This window comes from Camelus bactrianus, chromosome 13 (assembly GCF_048773025.1).
Source record: "Camelus bactrianus isolate YW-2024 breed Bactrian camel chromosome 13, ASM4877302v1, whole genome shotgun sequence".
Classification (NCBI taxonomy): domain Eukaryota; kingdom Metazoa; phylum Chordata; class Mammalia; order Artiodactyla; family Camelidae; genus Camelus; species Camelus bactrianus.
Window position 1 is genome coordinate 5,148,741 of NC_133551.1, and position 25,468 is coordinate 5,174,208.

A 25,468-nucleotide genomic window follows, 5' to 3' on the forward strand; every position below is an offset into this window, starting at 1 on the left:
GGGCCCTCCTCTAGCGCTTGCGTCTGTGTCCTCCCGAGGCTAGACGTGAGAGGGCAGAAATTGCGGAGCCAATGGGAGCCAGGGCTCGGCCAGGACGGGGGCTGGGGGGAGGCTTATGGGGCAGCTGGGCGGGGCCGGGGCGGGCGGTGCCGAGCAGACGTCCTCACCTGCAGCTGGCGCCGGCCGGATGCTGGGGCGGTGCTGCCACCAGTGGGCGGGGCTGCGGGGCGGTGGGGCAGCGGGGCGGGGGCACCCTCACCTGTCCATGTGTGTGGCTCAGCCTGGGCTCCGCGGCCTCCCCTTGCACCGGACGTGGACCCAGGCTGCCGTTGGGCAAGATAGAGGACTGAGCCAAGGCACAAACGGCTGGCCAGGTAGGGCACCTGAAGTGCAGATCCTCCAGGCCCGCTGCCGGCCTTGAATTCACGCTGCTGGGCAGTTTCCAAGGAGACGGGATCTGTCCTAAGAGGGGAGATAGGGCAGGGGTTCCAGATGCCGGGTTAGGTGCGGTCTTACAGGCTAGCCACGGTGAGAGTGTTCAGAGAAGCCCCTGTGTTGGCGGGGCTAGGAATTTGGGGTATGGGGTGGGGATTGTGTGTGCCATGCTCTGTGGTCTCCCCAAGAACTCTCACCCCCAAGCAAGGGACCCTGCTCCCTCCACCATTCACTGCACCCCCTGCCTTCCCCAGCACCACTACCCCTGCCCCCGGAGTGTCCCATGACCTCTCCCCACACCGGGCACCGTCCCTGTTACAGGTACTGAGGTCCTGGTGGTTCCAGCCCGAGGGTGGGGGCTGTATCTGACCAGTTAGGATGCCTGGAGCTTTGTATGAAACCTCAGAGCATAATGCAGACGTGCACAGAGGCCCCTCAAACAGGATTCCCTGCATGGCCCTCCCACCATGGACCCACAGCGCAGCTGCCACACCAGGCCAAGCCTGCTGGAAGACCGCTGGTCCCTCTCATCCTGTTCCTGATCAAGAGTGCACCGGCCACTCTGCTGGGTATTTAGGGGGCCTTAGAAGAGCAGCTGGTATTTTCATGGGCAAATATTTGCTCTTTTGGGAAGATTTCAGTGCAAATGGATGTAGGATATGCTTTTTCTGTTGCCCTGAAACTGGTGACTAGGATGCAAACTTAAGTGAAAACAGGTTTTAGAGAGAGCTGCAAAATATCTAACCCAAAGATCACTGTTCCCCAGCAAAGGCAACACCACCTGGCCGGTGGGGTCCTTGTCCCTCATTCTGGAGGTTGGGGTTTGCACCCTCCAGCTGGGACAGAGCCCGAAACAGCTCTGAACACGCTCCAACAGGCTTTCCCAGCAAAAACGGCCTTTATTTTGAATCTGGGTGAAGGAACCAGCTGAGACATCTGAGTAAATCTTCCTGGGTGTAACCAGGCCTTTTATGCTGAATGAAAGAGCGGCTCTCCACATGCTAACTTCTTAGAACTGAATGTGTGTCAAAACCTTCATGCATGTAGCATGTTGGGAACAGCGTTTCATGGTGAGGGGAACTATATAACTTACATGTGTATGGGGAAGCCCTCACTCCAACCGGCTTTTCCTGCGCACACTGCCTTTATTTCGAAATTGGCTGTTGCTGAGAAATCTTGGTAAGCTTTCCTAGGTGTAACCATGCCCATTATGCTGGACGAAAGAGCGGCTCTACACTTGTTCACATCTCAGAAATGAATGTGTGTTGAAGCCGTCATTCATGTAGCGTGTTGGGAACACAGTTTCGTGGTGAGAAGAACTATGTAAATTACATGTCTATGATGAAGCAATTGCTCGAAATGGGTATTCCAGCGCATACTGCCTTTATTTCGAAACTGGCTTCTCAGAAGACCTGTGGTCTCCACTGCAGGTCTGTCTCCAAGCTCTGGGCCAGCATGGTGACTCTGCTCCCCCTGTCTATTCTGGGAGGTCTAGGGGTCCTCCATGGCCCTTCCACCATTGTTTCTTTTGGAAACACCCCACAGATGAAATGGGCCTGAGAACAGGAGAGCTGGATGCCAGCAGCCACTGCCCAGTTTGTGGCTCCTGGGAGGGGCATCTCCTCTCTGTGGGCTCTGATCTCACCTACCCTCTCCCAACCCCCACCCCTCTCCTCCTGCATTTCCCGATTGATCCCTGGATAATGGTCCATACCAGGAATGACCTGGGAGAGGTTTTATGAGTCTTTAAGGGGAAAAAAAAAAGAAATCTTTAAACAAATTACTGAAAGTAACTTCCAGCTTTCCCGGGAAAGCCCTCTTTCCAATGTTTAAGGCTAGTTGACAGGGTGTCAAATTGCCTAACCACTCACATCTGAGCAACTGCTAACTCTTTCCAGTTCCCCGCAGCATCCACCTCTGGCAGCTTGGCCACAAGAGGGCAAGAAAGCTCTTTCCCCATGCCAGCTCCAGCGTGGCTTTGGAGGCAGTGGAGGCTGAGAGAAAGGGCCCCGCCCTGAAGTTTGGGGGGCCTCCAGCCACAGCCAGAGGAGCAGGAGTTTTCAGAGTGCCCCAGGAGGGAAACCAGGCAAGGCTGCCTGGCCCAAGTCTTCCCTGCCCAGAGAGCCCCATGAACTGCTTTGGGCCCCACTCCCCATTTGGGCCCCCTGCAAAAAGGTACCACGGGATCCACACCTGAGAAGGCAGAAGGATGGCCCTTTGGCCTGGGGTCCCAGCAGGTGTGTCCTGTGATACCTGTGGCCACATATCTTCCTTGTCTCTCCAGGTCAGTGAAGGGTCTGTGCTGGGCACCTTGGTGCTCAGGAACATGGGAACAACTCTAAACTCAGAAGGACAGAGAGACTCTGCCTGGAAGCAAGGATTCCAGGGAGACGCCTTGCCCAGAACTGGGGGACTGTGTGCTGAGTAGACCCCTGGAGGCAATGTGGGGCTGTGGGGTCCTCATCAGAGAAGGGAGCAGGTGTGCTTTCCGGGGGTGGAGCCCTGCTTTCTCCAGTCATGTCCTTGTGTAAGACTCATTTACAAACACCTTCCAGTCCACCTAGGGGTGGCCTCAGAGTTGGGGGTAGAGGAGGAGAGTGAAGGGTGCAGACTTAGGGCCCCCTGACCCACCCAGGGAGCCAAGGGTCAGTGGGAACATCGTGGGAGTCTAGTGCAGGGGTGGAGGACGAGAACTAAGAACATGCCAAGTCATGCAATAAAGTGACCTGTGATCACGAGACACAGGTGGCTGTACACCAAAGGAGGGAGATAGAAATTTAGACCCAAGCTCTGAGAACCTTGAGAGGGGCTGGAGGGTCCCAGGAGCCCTGAGGAACAGCTCTTCTAGGGGCACAGATATCCCAATAAACACATTTCTCATGGATGCTTTTTGGGGTGCAGAGTGAGTTACCAGGATCCTAAAACTAGTATGGAATCCCACCCCCTTGTTCATCACGATTCCTGGCAATAAATTGCTGTCATTTGTTCCTGGACATGCACAGGGGAGGTGACTGCTGTGGTGGTCACTGCAGGACTAGAATCTTCTGGTGTGGGCTCTGTGACCACAGAAACCCAGGGGGATTTCTTAACGGGAGCACCTGGAGTCCATGCCTGCAAGGACCACCCTCATGGGATGGCCAATGATCCCGTGGTACCCAGGTCACCAAGTGACGAATTTGTGAGGTTGCCTGGGGTAACCTGGGGACATGTAGGTTTCTGTGGTCAGCACGTGGGCCCAGCACTGCGGGATGGTCTGCACAAAGAGGGGCCTGCCCTCCTGATGATGGCTTCTAACACCTGCAGGGAAACTGCTCCCTGGGCTCCTGGAGGTCCATATTGAGAGCGTCCTGCCAGCCATGAGGGATCACCTTCCCCTGATGCAGAGGCAGACCTCTCCCCCTTGAGGCCCAGGGGACACCTGGCTCAGGTCCCAACTGTGTGCCCTGGACACACAGAGCCCCAGATCTCTGGCACAGACTGGGGTGTGGTTGTGTCAGGGCAGAAAAGGCCCAGGTAAGGGGCTCATTCAGGGACAGAGGCCACTCTGCAGGGATACTGGACCTGGCAGCAATACACTGCTTCAGAACTTACCTGGGCTGGGTTTCCAAGCTGTGGGATGGAAGGGCCTCTCCTTCCTGCGGTGCAGTGGGGGGAACTAGATCCATCGTCAATATCAGCCCTGAAAATGGAGGCTGCACTACATCCATTCCTGGAAAGATAAATCAGGCCCCTCCAGTCCAGGTGACTCAGAAAGTCAGTCAGCAATGTTCGGGGCCCCCAGTTTAGGCTTTGAATTAGAGCTGAGCGGCTCAGGAGGCCAGATCCCTGTCCGTGGCTCCAGGAGTAGGCTTTCTGCTGGGGGACAGGATCCTCACAATCACCTGTGTCTTTGTGGGACTTTCCCCTCTGACCAGCTGGGAGGCAGGGTGCAGTTGTGGGAAATGGTGTTTCCATGAGCAGAGGGCCACCAAGTGGTGGGGGCACAGGAGACTGTGAGAATGAGTCCCGCAAAATTTCTGGAATCAAAAAACTGGCAAATGTGAAAAAGTGCATAATTTGTTTTATCGAACAGGCTGCTTATGTACGTTTGGAGGGCCAGGTTCAAAGACTCTGCATCCATCCAGGACAATAGCATCAAGAGAAGAACAGACAGAGCAGAAGGAGATCTGGGGTTTCCCCCAGGAATGAGGTGGAACAGGGATTTCTGCAGATTTGCAAGGCGTCCCCTACCACTGAGCATGGTGTTACAACCCCACGTGACCACCGTCGTGTTTGGCTTGGGCTCTGGATCTGGCCTGCTCATTTATTCTTCCAGCTGAGTTCCAGAAACTCAGAGGGTGGACATTGAGGGCCTGCGTTTGGAACCTATTGAGGAGCTGGATGGTCCTTTATATTGAGTCCCTTCAGCCTAATCACCGTAGCTGAATCCCAACACCCCCCAGGCACCCAGGGTGGCTGTGGAGGGAGAGAAAGCCTGGCAGGCGACCTAGGGGTCCCACTGCTCTGTCCCTCCCTTGTCTTCATTCCCTTTCACCCCAGAAGGTGTGATTGTCTCGTGTCATGGTGGCCACCGTAGTGTCCCTCCCAGCAATCTCTCTTCTCCAGCAGGTGGGGTTCCCAACCCCACTCAGCCTTCTCTCTGCATGGATGCTGAAGGACCAGGACCACCTGAATTTCTGAGCTTGAGCAGTAAGGTGGAAAAAAAGAAACCAATGGAAACAAAGAAACAAGTTATTGTGGCAAAACTGCCCATCACAGAGAAGCTGCCCTGAGTGGAAGGGAGGGTGTGGGCATGCCCATTTGTTTCCTGTCTCCCAGTGCTCTTAGCTTTCTTATTGCAGACCTGCATGGTTACAACAAAATGATCTGCAAAACTGAAAATATTTACTCTCTCGCTTTTACAGAAAAGGCTGGCCAGCCTCTGGTCCGGTACCAGGCAAGTGATTGGAGTCCCTTTCCAGTTTGGAAACATCTGGGCAGGCCCAGGTTTGCAAAATTCTTTAAGAGTAGTTACGGAGTTTTGCTTCTAAAATTCTTTACGGCTGTATATACTTCTGAGATGCGGTTGTGCTGTGTAATTCTGAGCCGGGATTTTCTCAAACTGTTTCTCACTTCTTATATCAGACATTCCTAAATTCCAAGGGGAACTGTATATTAAGGAAGCCATGGAATTTAGGAAAAGGATACAGATCTCATTTCCTTTTAAGCATCAGTGTACCTCCATCATGGCATTATTGGTTATGAGTTATTGATAGGGGAATTAGATAGTAACCAGATTAATAGAAAATAGGGGATTTTAGGTACACAGGTTCATCTTTTCAACATTTTTTGTAATATTTGCAGTTTAAGATGGCCATTCCTGAGAAACAGGTAGCCTCTTAGAATGAAATGGCATTTCCTCTGAACCATACTTAATTTTTATTTCGTAGACAGCAGGAAGGGTAATCACACATCACACATTTGGGGACGTCAAAGAGAAAATGTAACTTTCTGGGAGCGCACTCCCCCATCTCCCCCTGCTCTTTTCACTGTCCCATTCTCCCTGGAAGTCTCTTTCTTATCTTCTTCTCATGGCTCCAGTAACTCTTTCTTCCTCCTCATCCCTCAGCTGGTAAGGTTACTTTTCTACTTTGAACAAGCAAACAAGCCAACAGAAGAGAAGTTTCACAAGCAACTCCCAGCACATCCGCTCACCTAGTGTTGTCTGTGACCTCACTCTCGGTGCCCCACCTCTTATTACAGGTGACATCGAAAGCCAATTCCTCGAAAAGTCCCCAGGGCCCCATCCCTCCCATCTTCTCTGGGTTGTCACTCCCAAAACCATCCTCTCTTTCACTACCTCATCTATTTTGTTCTGCTAGTTGGCTCCCATCAGTATATAAACGTCCATCTTCTTAAAAGAAACAAACAGCACTCCTTGACCCTAATTCACCCCCACCAATTGCCACCCTGTGTCTTTGCAGCAAATCTTTAAGGAGTTGTTTAAACTCACTGTCTGCATCTTCTCTTGAGCCATCCCCTTTTACACTCACTCTGGCTCTTCCCCTGATCCCTCGCTCTATGGAAACTGCCCTGTCAAGGGCATCAGTGACCACACGTTGCTAAATATAGCGGTCAATTTTCAGTCCTCATCATGCGTAGACCCTCGGCAGCATTTGACCCAGCTCTTCCATCCCTCCTCCCCCGTGTTCCTGCTTAACTTAAACTCCAGCCCATCGCTCTGTCTGTGTTCTGCTTTTGGTCTACTGGCTGGTCCTTTGCCAATGTCTCCTCTTTTTCCCAAACATACACTGTGGGTGTGCCCCAGGGTTGGCTCCTGGGCCTCTCATCTCTCTCTCTGCTATTCCTTTGGTGGAAGCAACCCAGCCTTGGAAATTGGCATGCCATCAATTTCTCGATTTCTCCAAAACTCCCTGATTTGCCCTTTCCATCTGGACCTTTATCCCTGAGACTCACATTCTTTTTCTTTCATTAATCTTGCTTTCACATTCATACATATGTTCTACTATGTAATTACTTTTCCAAATTTTGTATCAGTAAATATATATATCATGTAAAATGCTCAAATCTGTATTATTTCCACTAAGATGCTTATTCTACCTTAGAACCTTTCTGCATTTCTGTATTTATGTGAAAAAAGCGAATAGCATTTCTACAAGCCTCATAGTTAATCAGTGTGTTTGTTTGGGGCTATTATGTAACATGAAATAATGATATATTAACATAGTCCTTTTTCATTTATTTTTATGTAACACCAAGATGAGGTTTTTGCACTGAACACTGGTTTTATTGAAATTTTACCTACGTTATGGACAGTCAGTTTACGTGAAAGCCCTCATTTCTCCCCTTTCTGATATATTTTCCATTTGGCTATATATAACATATACCTTGGCATGAAACAAACTTCCCAAATCATTCACATAATACAATTAATACATTTAAATTATATTTTTTAAATGTTAAAAAGAAAAAGAAAACAGACTCCTCTACCTATTAGGCATTTCTGTGGCAATATGTAATACACACCTTAACCATGACATTGAAGAACTGAGCTGATACCAGCCCCTTTCCACCTGCTCAGCCCCACCTTGTCCCATCCCTTGTGGATGGAGAGGACATCCCTCCCATTGTCCAGGTCCAGATGTTGGAACAATGTTCTTTCTGTCTTTCTCTTACACACACAGACAGCAAATCCAGCTTGTTAGAAAATTCTGGGTATTCTGTCTTCTTAACCACCTGCTCCCTGCTCCCCGCCCTCCTAAGAGCCACCTTCAGCCCTTCCTGGACACCAATAGCCTCCTGTTTCCATCTTTGCTTTCCTACAATCTCTCATCCACACAGAGTCAGAGGGAGCCTGCAAAAGCATACATTGATGGGGTGGGTTTAGTTCAGTGGTAGGGCGCATGCTTAGCATGCAAGAGATCCTGGGTTCAAAAATGATTATAAATCAATAAAAAATGTTAAAAAAAAAAAAGAGATCCTGGGTTCAATCCCCAGCACCTTCATTAAAATAAATAAATTACCTCCCACAAAAAAACACAAACACAAAAGCTTAAGTTGGACTATATCACCCCTCCCCTCAAAACTCACTAAACGGGTCATCATTTCATTAGGAGCCAAAGTCGTCACAAAGGCCTCAGGACCCGGCGTGCTCTGCCTCTCTGCCCACACTCTCCCCCTCACTCAGGGGGCCTCTGGCTCCGGCTCTTCCTTCTTCCTCCGGATCTATTCTGCTTCAAGTTCATTACTCCGTGAGATCTGCCAGGATTGCCTTATTCCCTCCTGCCTGCCTCCCACCCCACCGCCATCACCGGAGTTTGCTCATATCACTCTTTTTTTTTTTTTAATTTTTCCAAGCTCTTACTACCCCCAACATGCTGCCTGTTTCCTCTACTACAACTCTGAGCCCCCAGTGATGGGGAGTCATGTCTATTTTGTTGACTGATAAAGCCCGAGAACCTTGTGAATTGGTCTAGTTAGGAGATTCCCGTACGTAGTAGGAGCTTATACATATTTGCTGAATGACTGTAGATGCCCTGGTCCAATCCGATGAAGCACTTCTGTGTCCTGCTCAAAGAATAACTGTCCTTTCCACCTGAGAGGGGGTGACAACTTCCTTGGTGATCAAAGGCAAGATCTTTTTGCTTTATGCTGTTAACCTTAGGCGGGGAGACTGGGGGATCTTCATATATATTTTTAAATTTGGTTCACTCTACAGTTTGTCTTTGGTCTCTGTATAATTTTGAGAAACTCTTTATGAGTGATCATTCTTCCATCAGATTGAACAGGGTCCAGGGTGAAGGACCAAGCCTGTCCCATCGGCCATCCTATGTGTCATGTCCTGGGACCCAGTGGATGCTCAGCACGTAAGTGAACAGACTGGAGTGAGTGAAGAGATGGGAGCATCTCCTTATTGTGGTGGCTGCTCTCTGTCAGATGCCTTGAGATTTGAGGAAGGGTTTACAAGTGCGGAGAGGGGAGATCAGGTCCTCTGTGCTCTTCCTGAGTGCCCTGGCTTTATCCATTCCCCCAGCCCACTCTGGGCAGCCAAGTTGAGGAGCTGGGCCACCGGAGGTTGTGCTGATCAATAATCCACCTTCACCCCAAGTCCGGGGGGTAGGGACCCCTGGTTGTAGTCTCTGGAGTCAGGTCCTTGGAGGAATTCCTCACTGAACTATGTTTTGGACCTTTTATTTTTCTCTATAACCACCAGCTGAAGAAGATTGTCTTAGACACATGGAAGCTGAGGACGCCTACTGTCCCCTCGGAACCCAGGTGGGGCTGGGAGTCTGCTGTTTGTATAGCCGGTGGGCTCGTGTTGCTTTGGGCATCCCTGTGTCTGAATTCCTGAAGTACACTCGGTGGTAAGGAAGGGGTGCCTGGCAGGGAGGGAAGTGGGTCGGGAGACTGCACAGCTGTGGAGATGTTAACCTGGGGTGTGCAGGAGCCTGCTGATGCATGGCATCTCGGTTCAGGGAACTCTTCACCCTCAGAGGGGTTCCCACTCCCGCAGGGGCCATTTGATCAGGGTGCTGGGCTGTCAGGGGACCGCAGGGTTCCCAGTGAGGATTACAGTGCCTTCAGGCAATGGGAAATGAGGGGTCCAGCGGCACTTGAATTAACTGTGCACCCAAACCCAGCCCCCACCTCTTTCAGCCTTTATCCTTATCTGCAAAACTGGAATTTTATTAACCATCCCGCGGGGTCGTTTATGGGCTAGGACAAACTAGACAGTCAAGAGCTGGAATTCCTCTGTCCCCTGATTGTTTTCCTTCTTTCTGACTATTTGCTCTCACAAGCTCAGTCTCTCTGTCTCTCTCTCTTTCACTTCTAACTTTCTCTCATGCTCTGGTTTCATTTGACTTCCAACCACCGCCCCTCACCCTCGCCAATCCCCAGATGAGTGAACTTGATTTCTGTGTGTCAGTTCCAAATTCCCAGGAAAGATGCTCTGTCTCCCTCTGGATCTGTTGTCCAACCCATCAGTTGTGGCCAGATGAGGGGGTCCCTCTGGGACCAGTGGAGGGTCTCCGCCCAGCCCCCCAGCCACCATTTTGGGAGCACATATCTCTCCAAGGAGGAGGTACTGGCTGTGACCTTGTGTCAGTCAGTATGAATTTATGTCTCCTCTTGCCCCTCCTTCATCCTCCTAAACAAAGATGAAAATTAAACACTCCCGGGATTTGTGTCATGGAACACGCAGGGTGGGGGCTAAGGGGGCTGGAATCTCTGCTGCATTTAAGGGACTACAGTGAATCCCCAATGAGAGCCTGCAAAGGGAACACCACCGCCCCCACCTGGCACTTAGGGTGCTGAGTCTGCGTGATGTTGAGCTAGGCTTCTGACCACAGCTCAGGGGTCTGGTCTGACCTGTTAGCCTTTGAAACCAACCAGCTTTGGATTCCTCAATCCCTCCCTGAGGTTTTACCTGAACCACCAGCTTCTGCATCTCTGAAGACAGATGATGAGGACCCTTCACGTATGCCGTTCGCACAGCCCTCTGCAGGCCTTTGTGCTGCACGGTCTGCCCGGCGAGATAACTGAGGTTGGTATTTTACTGATGTTAGAAATAGTCTGGTTTCCCTATGTACTGTTTCACTGAACAAGCAACAGAAGCCACCTCTCGCTGATAAAAGCAAAAAGGGACTTAATGAGAAGATGCTGGGAGGGTGTATGGATTGGCCAGGACCGGAGCCAACCCAGGAGCTGTAGGAGGTGTTAGGGAGCCCCAGGCACCAGGCCGGGCTGGGTGCTACCGGGCCCCCTGCCACCCCAGAAGGGACCCCTCTCCACCCGACCCTCCACCTCACTCACTGCAGGTTCATATCCCGGCAGGGCCAGGTCACACTGAAGCCACCAGCACACACCTCAATGGGGGAGTTGACACCGTCTCAGCTGAGGGCGTGCCCGGTGTGGGGAGAGGCCCAGTTAGAAGAAGGCGGTTCCCCTACTGTTCCGAGTTAAGGTGCAAGTCAGTGCCCATCACTCAGGAGAGCCAGGCTGGACGGACCTCATTGCGGTGACTAGGCCGTCTGAGTTCACTTAATACTTTCTATGTTTGAAGGCCCTGGAGGGAGAAAAAGTGAAGTTTCTAGAACTTATTTTGTGTTTCCCATGTACCAGGTGCGGTAAGCAAGCCACTTCAGACAAGACCCAGAGCAACCACGTTAATAGGCCACGGAGCAAGTAGTGCAGTCAGGCCTCTGTGGACCCGAAACCCGTGTCCCCATCAGCTCAGTAGTTACCAGTGGAAACTGGGGGGATTTATGGGACTGTGTGCTCCTGTAGGGGCTGGGATGTGTGTGTTTAAATCCACATCTTCAGAAACTCGGCTAGAACCACAGCCACTTATTGCACGGAGGCAGAGGAGGGGAGGATTCCAGCCTTTGTTCCAGCTCTTGTGGAGCTCAGAAATTGCTCCTTCTGTCCTGAAAACAACACCAGAGCTGAGGGAGCTGCAATCCCACTGTACTTCTTAGATCCCAGAAAAATGAGGGGAAAATCTGCTCCCAACACAGAGAGGCAGCCAGGCAGGCTTGGCGAGTCACAGCTCCCAGGGCAGAACCCGCTTTTGTAACAACCCCCAGGGCAGGCAGATTTAACAGGTCCCTGAGGCCAGTGGAAGTCTCAGCGTGGGGAAGTCCGAGTGTGACAACTCCAGGGGGCCAGTCAGAGGGGCCCCCTGCTCTTTTTCATGCATTTTACCTCCAGGACCGTGTCCTGTTCTCAGAATGAAGGCCTCAGAGGATAACTCCTCATGCTTCCTGCCTGGAAAGGAGAAAATAACTCTATTGAAATATACCCAAAACATTCTGTTTCATTTGGGGAAGTTGTTTTTTGTTTGTTTGTTTTTTTAATGAGAAATTATTTTACCAGAGCCTAACCAACCTGGGAGAAGGGAAATCCCATCTGTCTCACCCAAATTGGGGTGGGGGGAAAGAGACACACTTGTGGAGGTCACAGCTCAGGGCATAGGCTCAATGAGAACTAATCACAGGACTACAGATGCCCTGCTCTGTCCTGATCCCCCAACACCTTACCTCCATGTCAGTAGGGCCCCTGTGTAATAACAGGAATAAAACTAAAAGAAGTAAATGTCTCAGGAGTGTCAAGGGAAAACCCAAAGACAGCGGGGAGATGAAAACAAGGACACACAGGCTGTTTTAGCCTCTCACACCAATAGCTGTAGCAAACTACACACAGCCCATCCCAGTAGATAAACAGAAAACCTCACAGAAGAAAGTATTTATTTTGGTTCTCTTACCCAGTGCATTCCATGGTGCATCCTCGCCTAGAATTGAGTGGAAGCAAGTCCATCTCAGAAGGGACATAACTGAAGAGGGATGGCTTTCCAGACTCTGATGGGCAGAGAGAGCAGCAGCCTGGGTGAGAGCATGGTGAGGGGTGGGGTAGGGGGTGGGCTGCCTTCTTCCCCAAATAAGGAAACTTCCTGAGGCCAGCACAGGAGGGAGGGCCATGGGGTGGAAGCAGCCAGACTTCTTCATGAGAACTGATGGGATGCCTCAAAGGGAACATTCAGGTACCAAAACTGGGCCGTGAGGGTGGGAGCCAGTCGGTCTGACTCAAAGCCCAGGACTGAGGTGGGCGTACAGCAGGCCGGTCTTACTTGGCTGGATCCATTTCACTTCTCCGAAGCCCTGTGTAAAACATGAAGCGTGGACGGCCTGGTGAGCACAGCTCTGCCCTCAAGACCTGTTTCAACTCCTCTCTTCCCGGAAAACAGCATCTCTGAGCCCGCCCTTGGTGACCTCAGAGAGATCACCCTAGTGGCCCAGGCTAGTGACCGGGAACATGTACCTTCCTGCAGCCAACCCCAGACGTCCACTGATGCATCATATACTGGCAAAGATGTGAGTTCCTGTGCATTGGTCTAACAGCAGAGACTCTGCCACAGGCCCAAGAGGTGGTGTGTGGGACATGCAGGGGTGCAGGAGTGTAGGCAGTGCAAAAGTGTAACTGGTGACAGGGGTGCAGGGGCTGTGGAGGGCGCAGGAAGTTTAGGGGTTGCGGGGGTGCAGGGGTGCAGAAGTGCAGGCAGTGCAGAAGTGCAGATAGTGGCAGGGGTGCAGAGGTGCAGGGAGTGTAGGGATGCAGGGAGGTGCTCATTCACGTGGCCAGGATTAGAAGGCAAGTGCACATCCTCACAGTCAGCCTGACCCCGGGAGGCTAGTGCAATCGTTTGGGGCGGCGGAGGCGGCGGTGCGTGGGAGGCTGCCCGGGCAAGCCGGTCGATTTCTTCTCTTCCCTGCAGCTTGGCCTAGGGGGGCCTTGGCCGCTGGAGATTCGCCAGATGTTGGACTCCAGGTAAGCTTGCTCCTGGGAGGTGGGGCGGTTAGGTCAGGGGGCAGCGGCAGCGACAGGGGGGCGGAGCGCGGCTGCCTCTGGCGAACTGGTGGAATAGCTGCATTCTCCCGGCTGCCGGGCCTGGGAGCGGCCTCTGCTGCCCCTGGTCACCATACACGCCTGTCCCACTCAGCTTGCTGAGTCGGGACGGTGCCATTAATGTGCGGGGCCCACGGGGTTAGGGGGACTGCCGCGCGGAAACCGGTCAGTTCGCTCAGCTCTCCCCCGCGGCGGAGCCAGTGGCAGCTTCTGCTGCCGTAGAGGCGGGACGCGGGTCTCCAGGTGAGCTTGCCCCTGGGAGGCGGCGGCGGCGGCTGCAGGGGGAGGGGGTCCGTTCCAGGGAGTAGCTCCATTTCTTCTGTCCCGCGCGGCCTGGCCTGAGGGCGACCTCTGCCGCCGGAGATTTGCCTGCGGTCCGACTCCAGGTGAGGTTGCTCCTGGGAGATGGGTGCGGTGCAGTCAGGGGGCTGGTAAGGTGGTGGCTGCGGGGATAGGGAGGCTGCCCCGGGGTAGCTTGTGTATTAGCTCCCATGTCAGTGCCGCGTGGCCTGCAGGCGGCATCTGCTGCGCCAGGTCCCCGGACACCCCTGTCCCACTTTGCCTGCTGGGGGCGTGAGGCAGGGTAGTCAGGGTGCACGGGTGGCGGGGATCGGGGGCCTGCAGCGGGGGAGCGGGCCCATTTGCTCCCATCTTCCCCGCGGCTTGTCCTGGGGGCGGTCTCTGTTGCCCTGGGTTACGGGACACGTGTATCCTAGTCGGCCTGACCCCGGGAGGCGGGCGTGGTACGTTGGGGGTGGTGGCAGCAGCGGCAGGTTTTCCCATGGAGCCGGTCCATTTGCTCCCATTTCCCCCCATGGTTTGCCCTGAGGGCGGTCTCTGTTGTCCCAAGTTCGCCGGATGTCCATCTCAAGGTCAGCCTGCTCCCTAGAGGAGGCCACCGTGAGGTCAGGGGTCAAGAGAGGTGGCTGTTGCGGGGGTAGGTGGCTGCCTTGGGGAGCTGGTGGATTGGCTCCCGTCTCCCCGATTGCCTGGTGTGGGAGTGGCCTCTCCTCCCCCAGATCACCAGACACACCTGTCCCATTCAACCTGCTGGGGGAGGGGTGCCCTTGGCGGTGCCTTTAAGGTGCGGGGGTGGCGACGGCGGGGGTAGAAGACCTGCAGCGCTGAGCCTGTCAATTTGCTCTCCTCTTCCCCGCTGCCAATCCTGGGGGCGTCCTCTGCTGCCCAAGAAGCCGGATGCCCGTCTCCAGGTCAGCTTGCTCCTGGGAGAAGGGCGCGATGCGGTCGAAGTGCAGAGGCAGCTGCGATGTCCGGCTGCCCCGCCTAATGGGGCCACTTCTTCTCCTCTCCACTGACCTGGCCTGGGGATGGCCTCTCCCGCGCAAGATTCGCCTGACACCCCACACCCGGTCAGGTTGCTCCTGGGAGGTGGGCGCGGTGAGATCAGGTGTTGGAGAGGAGAGAGGGGCTGCCCCTGGCGAGGTGGAGGATAAGCTCCCATCTCTCTGGAGGCCTGACGTGGCCGACCCTCGTTCCCAGGTCACGTTTCTCCGGGTCATATTGCCCCGGGGTTGCAGTAGGGTGAGGGGGCGGCGGGGTGTTGGCGGGGGTATGGAGCCTGCCGCTTGGGAGCTGGTGGTTTAGCTCCCATCTCTTCCGCAGCTTGGCCTGGGGGCAGCCTCTTTTGCCCCAGGTCCCAAAGCACAGTTTCCCTGACAGCTTAGCCACTGGAGGTGGGCAGGATGTGCTGAGGGGGAGGAGGCAGCTGCCAAGGCAGCGACGAAGGGGGCTGTCCCTGGCCAGCTGGTCAATTTGTTCCCATCTCAAACTTTGCTGCCCCAGTTTCGCAGAAAGACCTTCTCCAGTTAATTCTTCTCCTGGGAGGTGGGTGCAGTGCATGCAGCCCAAGGTCTGGGCTCTCCCCTGGGGAGGGGCAGAAACCTCTTGTTCTCCTTTGTCTTTATTCTTCAGCGAAGGGGTTACTTGACCCAATTCTTAATTCTGAGGAAGTGTAGCCTGTGTTACGGAAGAGCTGCTGGACAGTGAGGTTTCTGGGTGGGTTTTCACATCAGCTGATGCTCCAGGCAGGCAGGAAAGCTATTACTCAGAGCTCCTTAGTGTGGAGTTGGGGGATGGCCCCGCCATCCTCACCATGCTTTTTAAAAATGTGTTACTCCTCTCTTTTTCCTAGGTGACATTTTAGGTTATTGGGTCACAGATTGCTGGCACACTCATCCCTGTTCTCAAATATCTTTTAAACTTGGGTGAAGTGATAAGTAGGGGAAGATGATTTACTGAAAGGTAAGAATACTTAAATTTGCATTAAAGCTAAATTCTGTCAATCTTTCTCAAATGATTTTTCTCTGATTCTAAATCCACGACCTAGTGAATGTTGTACTCCTGTGTAAATCATTGATCTTCACATCACATTGGTTGAGTGGTCAGCGAGATTTGTTAATTAGATTATTCCTGAAAGGAAAAGCTCAGGCTTTTGAGAATTCCTTGTCGGATATCACCCAGGCAGTCACAGTAGAAGACAGAGCTGATATAAAAATCCCTCAGCTGCCTGAACTGCAAAGCTTCTGGAATTACTGATCCCTGAAATGCAGGTGATACTTGATGATAATCTGGGGGATGGTTTATATGATCAGATTCTTCCAGTCCTGTAAATGGGTTCCGTGGCCCCAGCCCTGAAAGAACTGGTCTTAGGGGCCATATCATGAGGGGTGGGATGGGAAGGCAAGGTCTAAGAGCTGAAATCACTGAGATTCCACACTCGCTAAACACAGACTCCAGAGCCTAATTGTTGTCAGGTTCTGTTCTGGATTTGAGAGTGTGTTCAGACATGATTCTTGCCCTTCAGGAGACACTGCCTGCGTGGTAGTAACCTTTACATAGATCTGGGGAGGATGGCAATTACGTAGATGGGCTGTTACGGTTCTCAGTGTGCCCAGGCTCGCTCTTCCAGGCACTCGTGGGAATAACGAGTCATCTTATTCACTCACTCACTAATTTATTACCATTGAATTGATCATTTGTCCCACAGTAAGTGAAAGAAGGTATCAGGAAGCTGAGTTTTGTCCCCTCTCCTATCACTGATTGTATCTGTCAGTCGGGCGCCTTGAGTATGCATTGTGAAATGGTAGTATTTCTTGCCCAATGGGGCTGCACTGTGAGTTTTGAGAATCAGGGGAGTCACGTGGGAAGGACAGCACCCTGACACACATGGCCACCCCACCACATGAGACAGCATTGTCGATGCTCAGGTGACCCGATGTAGACCGCGGTGCTAAACCTGAGCATGTTTAGTGATCTTGGTGGCTATGAAAATACAGACTACCCGTCCTTACCTCTGAGACTCTGAGGGTGTGCACAGCAGAATTCTGCATTATAAGAAGCACTTTAACTAAATCTGATGAAGATGATCTGAGTGTCCCACTGAGAAACACTGGTGTGCGAGACACCAATATTGAGGATTCTCAGGGAGCGATGTCTTTTCAGGATTTTCCAAGGGCCCTCACTTGAGACTTTTGCCTTGGGTGTAATTGTATGTGTTCAGAAGTGATGTCTTTCACTTCCAGTGCTTGTCAGCATGCTCTCTGCAGGGGTTTGCTCTCAGTAGATGGCAAAAACTATGATTCTTCAGGTCACCGAGCTAGAGTGTGAGCGATATTTTATTTTGGTTTTCTTTATAGCAATGCAGAGTCTCCCGAGAACAGATTCAGACTGAACAGATTTGTGTCAGACTTTGGGAGACCGCTGGTGCCCAAGATGTTCTCTGGCAGGTCAATGACGAATCTAGGTCCATCTTTCACAGCTACGTCAATGAAGTGGGACTCTTCGACAAGGCCAAAGCTCGTATCCCAACCATAGCCCTTGACAGTGATGTTCGGCTCCAGGAAGCCATCAGATGCAGCAGGTGGCCAGAGGAGGAGCCGAACTTGCTCATGAAATGTGACATCCCCAACTTCATCAACACGGACCAGAACTCTTCCTTTGGGGATGATGATCTGATTTTCGAACCACCGAATGTTCTAGAAAATAAGCCAGTTGCCCAGACCCCACACAAAGACTTGAATTGAGAAACGTGCATTGTCAGGTGTATTTTTGAAGATATGAATTTTGTCTTTGTATGGCAGGAATTCCCTTTTCACAAAATTGTATGTGTTTTTGTCTGAGAGAGAGAAATGGAGACAGACAGAAAGACGAAGAAGCAGAAGAGAGCCCCCTCAGAAGAGAGCTAGTTAAGGTGAGTTTTGTGCCATTAAAAAATATTTGGGGTTTTGGGGGGAACAAAGTATTTACACTGTCTCATTCTCCTCATTGGAAACCTTGGCCCCACACTCAGTGTCAGCATCCTTGAACAGGGGTTGGCACGGTTCATTTTATCTCGCGCTGCCTCTTCCACGTTCTGCCTTTAGCACGTTGCTTTGCCTCCCAGGGCTGCCACCCTTTAAACTGTAAGGTGAGGAGTCTGGAGTAGATGATCCATCCCAGCTCTGCTGTTTTGCAAATTTCTGATTTCGTATTCGGATGAGGCTGGGATACACCCAGAGCAGTATAAACCAGGCCCTACCTCCTGTCTCTTGCTGGGGCAACCCTCAGGTCTGTGCCTTCTACTCAAGCCTTTACTGAGCCCAGCTTTTGTCAGGAGCCCAAGTGCCTACCGGGATGGCAGGAGACCTGTCTCTCGTGGTCACGGTGGCCGAAAATTCTATTGGTTGTGCTGAAACAGCTCTTCTGAGATCCTCCGGCCACCCTTGCTCCAACCTGAGGACAGACCTACCGTTCCTTTCCTAGGAGGAGGATCAATCCATGGTGCATTTTATGACAATCCTGTCCCCAGGAATGCACGGAAGGTTATCAGCTGAGTGAGGGGAAGTGCCTCTGTGTCTCTGTGTCCCTGTATCTCTGTCTGCTCACAGTGCCCTGCCACCGGCTACTGAACAAGAAAAGTGCTATTCACCATTCTGTGTGTTTTGCAGATGTGTAGGTGATGGTCTTGTGGCTCATGTGTGGGCTTTGTGCTGGGATGGTGAAGGGCTTATAAATACCTCATCAACATGTATTCGAGGTGACCTGGTGCCACACAGACTTGATTCATGAAGGCATCAAGCCTGCACACTGGTTTGGAAACAACTTGGTTTTGATCAGTCACACTGCATGCATGACTCACTGCTGATCTCTGGGTGGTTTTTTCATTTTAGATTTATTCACCCAGTGTCTTGCTTAAGCTGAAAAATACATTTATTTCACTAGAATATTCTCGGATTCTTTGTTTTCACACATCCAGTTGTTTAATTCATTAAAAATCATTTTGTGTTTATAATGCCTCCTAATTTCTATCAACTCTAGGTTCCCAGTGGCCTGAGCCATGCACCAGATTTGATGTAGGAACTGTTCCACCAAAAGAAATCCCTTTGCCATAATATCTTTTGAGGAAAATATTATTCTTTAAGGCTCTAACAGTAAATCGTAGAACAAAGCATGGAACATTTATTGTAGTTAATACATGTTCATGCAAAAAGAAATGATATTTTCATTAAACAATGTTGATTTTAATAACTTTTACTAATGTGAATATTATTATTCATAATTTAAATAACCAAATAAAACCACAGTTATTTATTATGAAGATTGAAAACTATTTACACTGTCTCTCAATTAGAGGTAGCTTTATTAGAAGACTGAAGGGTATTTAAAAGATGGAAAAATACCCATGATGACACCATCATTTTTATTAACTAAATATCAAGAACTGTGCAGGGTTAAGATTTAACCCTCTGCAAGCTGTCAAGTTAGCATGAGGTAGTTTGTGGATGCTGCCAGAAGACAGGAGACTCCCTCAGGATCAGAGACAAAGAACTTCCTGCCAGCACAGCAGGCAGCTTGGGGTTCATGTTCATGTTGGTTCCTGAGTTTCTTTCCTTTTGCTGTTGTAACAAAGGACCACAGACTCAGTGGCTTAAAGCAATACACATTCATTGTCTCACTCTTCTATTGTGCAGAAGTTCAAAGTCATTGTCAGTGGGCTAAAACCAACGTGTGGCCAAGGCTACGTTCCACACCGAGGCTCTAGGGAGGGATTCGTCCTCCTACCTTTCCCAGCTTGCAGAGGTGTTCACAATCTTTGGCCCAGGGCCCTGTGTCACTGTGACCTCTGCTGCCACTTTACATCTCTGTCTCTGACTATATAGATATAAAGGAAGTGTCTTCTACATCTGGTATGGACCCTTTTTCCTAAATGGACATTGTATCTCTATTTAAGTGCAGATTAAAACCCCTTCCCTGCAGGGTGTGGTGGCATCAGCTCACAAGATTACCACTCTGGGCTTTAAGTGTCCTCTTTGTATTGTCACCTGGGAACTTCTCTTTCCATAGTTAGCTCTGTGTTACATTTGTTGTTGTAATTTACCCGGCATTACTGAAAGTTTTACTTAAAAGGGATCCTAATTAGCTCTGTTTACCTGTTTCCAGAGCTGAAAGCTTCAGTTCTAGAGTATCTGTTTGATTTCTCTTAAAAATACATTCCAGTATATTTCTCTGGTGAAAGTCTTTACCCTGTTGTCTATTCTCCCATAATTTCCTTATTTTCTTGAATATATTAAAAGTACTTTATAGCCTTTATTGGTAACTCTGATGCCTACATCACCTGGGGGTTTGCATCCTTTGTCTAATGTTTCTTATTCTCATATTATCCGTTATATAGTCTTGACATGTTGCATGTCTTGAAATTCTTTATTACATGGCAGACATTGCAAATGAAAATTCCATATGTTATTTTCCGTGAGAGGTTTTCTACCTTCCTGTTAGGCAAACAGGGTGAGGGACTGATCATGTCGCTCCAATCAGGCGCTGAGGTGGATCAGGACTGAAGTGCCTTTTTTCTTAAAACAGCTTTGAGGTATACTTGGCAAAGTAATTTTCACACGTATAAAGTGTACAGCTAATACGTTTTGACATAAGTATATCCCCAAGAAACCATGACCACATTCAAGAGAGTGAACATACCCATCACCCACAAAGCTTCTCTCCTGCCATTTGTTGTCCCTCCCTCCCTCCCCATCTCTTCCCCTGGAAACCATTGATCTGCTTTCCATCACAACATATTGGTCTGCATTTTCAACATCGTTGTATGAATGGATTAATGCAGTATCTACTCTATGTTGTCTGACTTGTTTCATTCAGTGTAATTATTTTGAGAGTCATCTGTGTTGCTGTATTAATAGCTTATTTTTCTTATAGCAGAGTATTGTTTTGTGCTGAGTTTTTACTGAAGAGTTTGTTGTGAGCAGTGTTTGGATAGACCATCATTTGTTTCTCCATTTACTTCTTGATGGATGCATGGGTTATTTACAACTTGAGCTATTATAAATAAAATTGCAGTGAATATTTGGTTACAAGTCTTTATATGGACATATTATTTCTTTTCTAAAGCACCAGATGAGGAATATCTGGGTTATATGGTAGATAGGTATTTACCTTTTTTAAAGAAACTGTTAAAGACTGTTCCAAAATGGTTGTACTATTGTAAATTCATTGTGGTGTGTATCAGCTCTGCTTGCTCTACTTCCTTACCAGCAATTTGTAAGGTCGGTCTTTCTAATCGTATTCATTCTTGTATGTATGTGTACTAGTATCTCACTGTGGTTTTTAAAAGCATTTCTCTAATGACTAATGGCATCTTTAATCAGCATCTTTTCATATGCTTATTATCCATCTGGATATCTTTACTGAAGTGTGTTTTCTGGCCTCATTTATTCATTCAGGTGTTTGCATTATTATTGAGTTTTGAGACCTCTTTATTCTGGATCAGATACAAAGAGAGACCTTTATCAGATATATGATCTGCAAATAGCTTCTGTCTATAGCTTGTCTTTTCATTTGCTTAGCAGGGTTTAGAACAGCTTTGAAGAGTCTTCATTTTGATAAAGTTCACTCTATCAGTTTCTTTTTAAAATAGATTATACTTTTGGTGTCATAGCAAAGAAATATTTGCCAAACCCAAGGTCATAAAGCTTAAGCCTATGCTTTTTCTCCTAGCTGTTTTGTAGTTTTAGATTTCCTATTAAGATCTATGATCCATTGTGAGATAATTTTTGTATATTTTCTGAGGTGTGGATCAAAGTTCATTTTTTTTTTTTTGCATATCACTCTCTAATTCTTCCAGCACCACTTGTTGAAAAGATCCTTTCTCCACTACATCCTTTTTGAGAATCAATTGTCAATATAAGTGTTGGTTTAGTTCTGAACATTCTATTCTGCTCCATTATTCTATTTTCCTGTTTTACACCAACACCATACATTCTGATTACTGTAGTTTAAAAAAAAAAAAGCTGAAAATCAGATAGTGCAAGTCTTCCAACTTTGTTTTACTTGTTCAAAATTGTTTTGGATATTTGGGATCCTTTGTATTTTTATATGAATTTTAGAATCAGTTTTAAAATTCCTTACATCCTGTTCTGCCAAAATTCAACCCATATCTTTGGCCATCTCCAAAGCCACATTTTCTGAAGAAGTCTCTCTAGATCCAGGTGAAAGGAATTTCTGTTTCATCTGTGCTCCAATCACATTTGATAATATTTGATTACATTTATTCATATTTAGCTGGATGTAATTGTGTGATCTTTCCTGCCATATAGTAAATCTCTCAAGATTTGGAATCTTGACTTGGTTCCCTCTGTCTGCTGAGAAAACTAGTTCTATGCTTTGCAGGAGAGCGCCCTGCAGTAAGAAGTATCTGCAAGATACATCTAGCTCATTGCTTGCATATCGTCAAGGAATCCTGCAGATTTAGAATTGTTTATTGATTGTTGTCTACAAGACGGCTCAGCCTTTTTTATTTCTATTGCTACTGCTGCAGTTTCAAAGGACAATGGGCTAATTATTTTCCAAATATCAAAACATACTGTAATTGAGTTGTGACGCAAATTATGTGCTGCTGTTTCTTAACAACCTGCTTAGTGTTCACAGGTACCTTCACTCATGGAACTTTTGGGAGAATGTCATATCCTCAGAGATAGCAATGCTGTCTTTGGCGACCTGAGTGGTAGTATCTGAACCCACTCCTGCTGTTTATCCAGTGCCCCCTGTAGCCCTCCTCCAGCCCTCCATGGGGGGCCTGCAGTTCTGCCCTCGAAAATCCTGTTGCTTCTCAGGAAGAATTCCCTATGAAGCATATTCATGTCCTTCTTGTGGAGACATTCAGTCCAGAGACCTGACAGCAGGGGAAAATGTTTAGACTGCTTTTGGTAGAACGTAAATTCTTCCATACTTGTTAGAAGCAAATCAAATGAGGAAACTGTGTTGGCATCTAACAAATCAGGATAAATGTCTGATGAGGAAGATCAGCTTCCCCATCCCACTCAGGCGTCATGTTGATGTGACACTCAACTTGGCAAACATTTTCTCCTGTGAGCAACGTGAAGTTCAAGACGTTATGAAGGGCTTTTTGTTTTTCTTCCTTAGTCTTTCCACATTCACTGTGTCTGGTGAGATTATATGAATCCTGCTTATTTTCAGCCCAGCACTAAGCTTTTTAAAAGGGTCACGTGTTTAAAAGGCTAGTGGACAATTTGTTAGAAGATCAAAATCTTTAGACTTTGGTCCTAGAGTTGAATCTTGGTTACTGGTGAATGAGAATTCCCGTTAAAATTTTAAATTCAGCGATATAAATTTTTAAAAATAGTTAAATATTAGGCAATTTCATTAAACACTATAGAAGTTATTTACTTTTAAGCCTGTCTCTGGGGCAATTTTGCAATGATTCCCTCCCTTTATTGATTCCCTCTTTATCAGAATCCTTGAGAGGTCCCTGTCATCATTGTCAATATCATCATCATCATTACCATCATCATGGAACTGATTCCTCTGGGAGATTCTAGGAAAATAAAGAGCTGGACGGGGTTCTGTGCAGGTCAGTGTGTGCATATACAGTAAGAAGAGTTGTCAGACATTAGATTCAAGATACCCTTTCCATTTAGAGAAGAATGTGGTCATGAAATCCTGATGTGCTGAATGAAGGAAGTGATGGGAACAGGGTAGTCAATGGAAAGGAGGAGGAAGTGAGTGAAGCGGGGAGCATAGAGCCTTGGTTAGGTGATCAGCACATTGGTGAAAATGAGGGGAGTGTGATGGCAGAATCATGTCCCTCCCCGGCCACAGGGTAGCCACCTGTGACATGTTACTGTACATGGCAAAATGCATGACAGATATTTTAGGACAAAAATCTTAGAGGATTTCTGTCTTCTAAATTGTCTATCAGTTAGCGTTTTAAACCCATGATATATTATTAAAGATTAGTGCAGGAGAACAAATAAAAAGGATTCATATAATCCACCAGACATACTGAATGCAGAAAGGCTAAGGAAGAAAAAGAAAAAGTCATTCATAAGTGCCTTGAACCATAAAATGCTCATGAGAGGAAATGTTACACAGGTGAGTGTCTCAGCCACATCCAAAATGCCTGAATTGGATGGGACAAGGGGATCCTGAGATGAGACAATAGGGTGAGTAGCCTGGATTGTCCAGGTGGGCCGAATGTATTCACAGGGGTCCTTAAAATGGAGGACATTTCCCAGCTGAGTTTAAATTCAGAGGGAGGTGTAGCCATAGAGCAATGTTCAGAAAGGCTGCTGACCATGAAAATGGAGGAAGTCGTGGGGCACAAGCTAAGGAAGGTGGGTTACCTCTGGAAACTGGAAAAAAAAAAACAACAACAAGGAAACATTCTCTTCTAGACCCTCTAGAAGGAAGGAAACCTGCTGCTACCTTGAATTTAGCACAGTGAGGACTGTGTTGGATCTCTGACCTCCACAGCCATAAGCTGATAAATCTGTGCTGGTTTAAGCTCTTAAGCTTATGGAAATTTCTTACATTGGTAAGAGGAAAATAACATAGTGAGCCGTATTGTAACAGATTAAAGGTATAGGATGGGGTGTGGAGAGGATTCTGACATTTACACCTAAAAAACAACCAGGTGAAATGGGAAGGTGTTTTAAGGAAGACTTACCTGGCAGGGCTGTTAAGCAGACTGGAGCGAGGGGAGCATTGGAGTTAGAGGAATCAATTAAATCTCTACAAGAAAAATAAGGAATAAAATGTAACAGGGCTTCAGTGATAGTGGATGTAGGAATGGAAATGGGCAGAGAGATATAAATATTACTTTGATATTAGCTACAGGTTTGATGACTGCATGTTGGGGAGACTTAGCCGATGTGTGTACTGAATGTTTGCATCCCCTCAAAATCCGTATGTCGAAACCCCATCTCCCAGGGTGATGGTATTGCGAGGTGGGGCCTTTGGGAGGTGATTTGTAGGATAAAATGAGGTCATGAGAGTAGAGCCCTCATGAATGGGATTAGTGTTCTTATACAAGCCCCCAGAGTGCTTGCTTCTCTCTGCTCTCTGGGATATGAAGATATTGGGAAGACAGCCATCTTCGAGCTGGCAATCCTCTCAAGGATACATTGACCTTGAAAGTCTCAGCCTCCAAACCATAAGGAATATGCTGGTTGTTTAAGCCACCCGACCCACGGTAATTTGTTACAGCATCCCAGACTGACGAAGACAGTGGAGAATGCCTCTGAGTTTGGCACTGATTGCCTGGAGAATGCTGAAACCCAGGGAAGTGGGCAGCACAGACGTTTACTCATTTAATCCTGCCAACACAGTAGGAGATAGAGTCCACATATTCCTCGCTACTTAAAAGGTAAGGAAAAAGAGGCACAAATAATAACAACGACAACAAAAACAACAATAATTTGTCCAAGATTCACACAGAACCCCCTGGAGGCAGAGTGAGAATTTATACTCAGGCAGGCTGGCCCAAGAGCCCCTGCTCATAACTAATAAGTCAGATCATCTTGCTTATGTGGATCAGTTTTTTCAACTGTGATATGAGGATACTGTGTCTAGTAACTTATAATTTCAAAATACTTCACTGTAACGGAATCATTAGTCACCGGCCTTACAAACCACAGAAACCTACACATACAAAAATAACTCGTTAGGTCAAGATAACCAATAACGTTTTTAAATATTATACCTGCTGGGCCTTTGCAATAAAATGTCTTTTTATAATTCTGTCTGGCTACAGAATAACTTCATACTACTGCATGCTGCTGGTGGCTCCCATGTTGGACAGCATGGGCCTAGAGATTTTAAATTA

At 48.5% G+C, this 25,468-nt stretch overlaps 3 long non-coding RNA genes across 3 annotated transcripts; all 3 read left to right on the forward strand.

The window, feature by feature from the left end:
- The first annotated feature begins 238 nt into the window (after positions 1–238).
- LOC141579674 (uncharacterized) lies at positions 239–9,285 on the forward strand. The gene is made up of 4 exons (XR_012511536.1): positions 239–374; positions 5,340–5,421; positions 8,715–8,801; positions 9,149–9,285. It is a non-coding gene; the product is annotated as an uncharacterized LOC141579674 (long non-coding RNA).
- Positions 9,286–12,016: 2,731 nt separating this feature from the next.
- Positions 12,017–13,321, forward strand: LOC141579675 (uncharacterized). Its single transcript, XR_012511537.1, has 3 exons — positions 12,017–12,321; positions 12,680–12,806; positions 13,208–13,321. It is a non-coding gene; the product is annotated as an uncharacterized LOC141579675 (long non-coding RNA).
- A 917-nt stretch (positions 13,322–14,238) lies between these two features.
- Positions 14,239–17,124, forward strand: LOC141579676 (uncharacterized). The gene is made up of 3 exons (XR_012511538.1): positions 14,239–14,838; positions 15,491–15,600; positions 16,995–17,124. It is a non-coding gene; the product is annotated as an uncharacterized LOC141579676 (long non-coding RNA).
- The last annotated feature ends 8,344 nt before the right edge of the window (positions 17,125–25,468 follow it).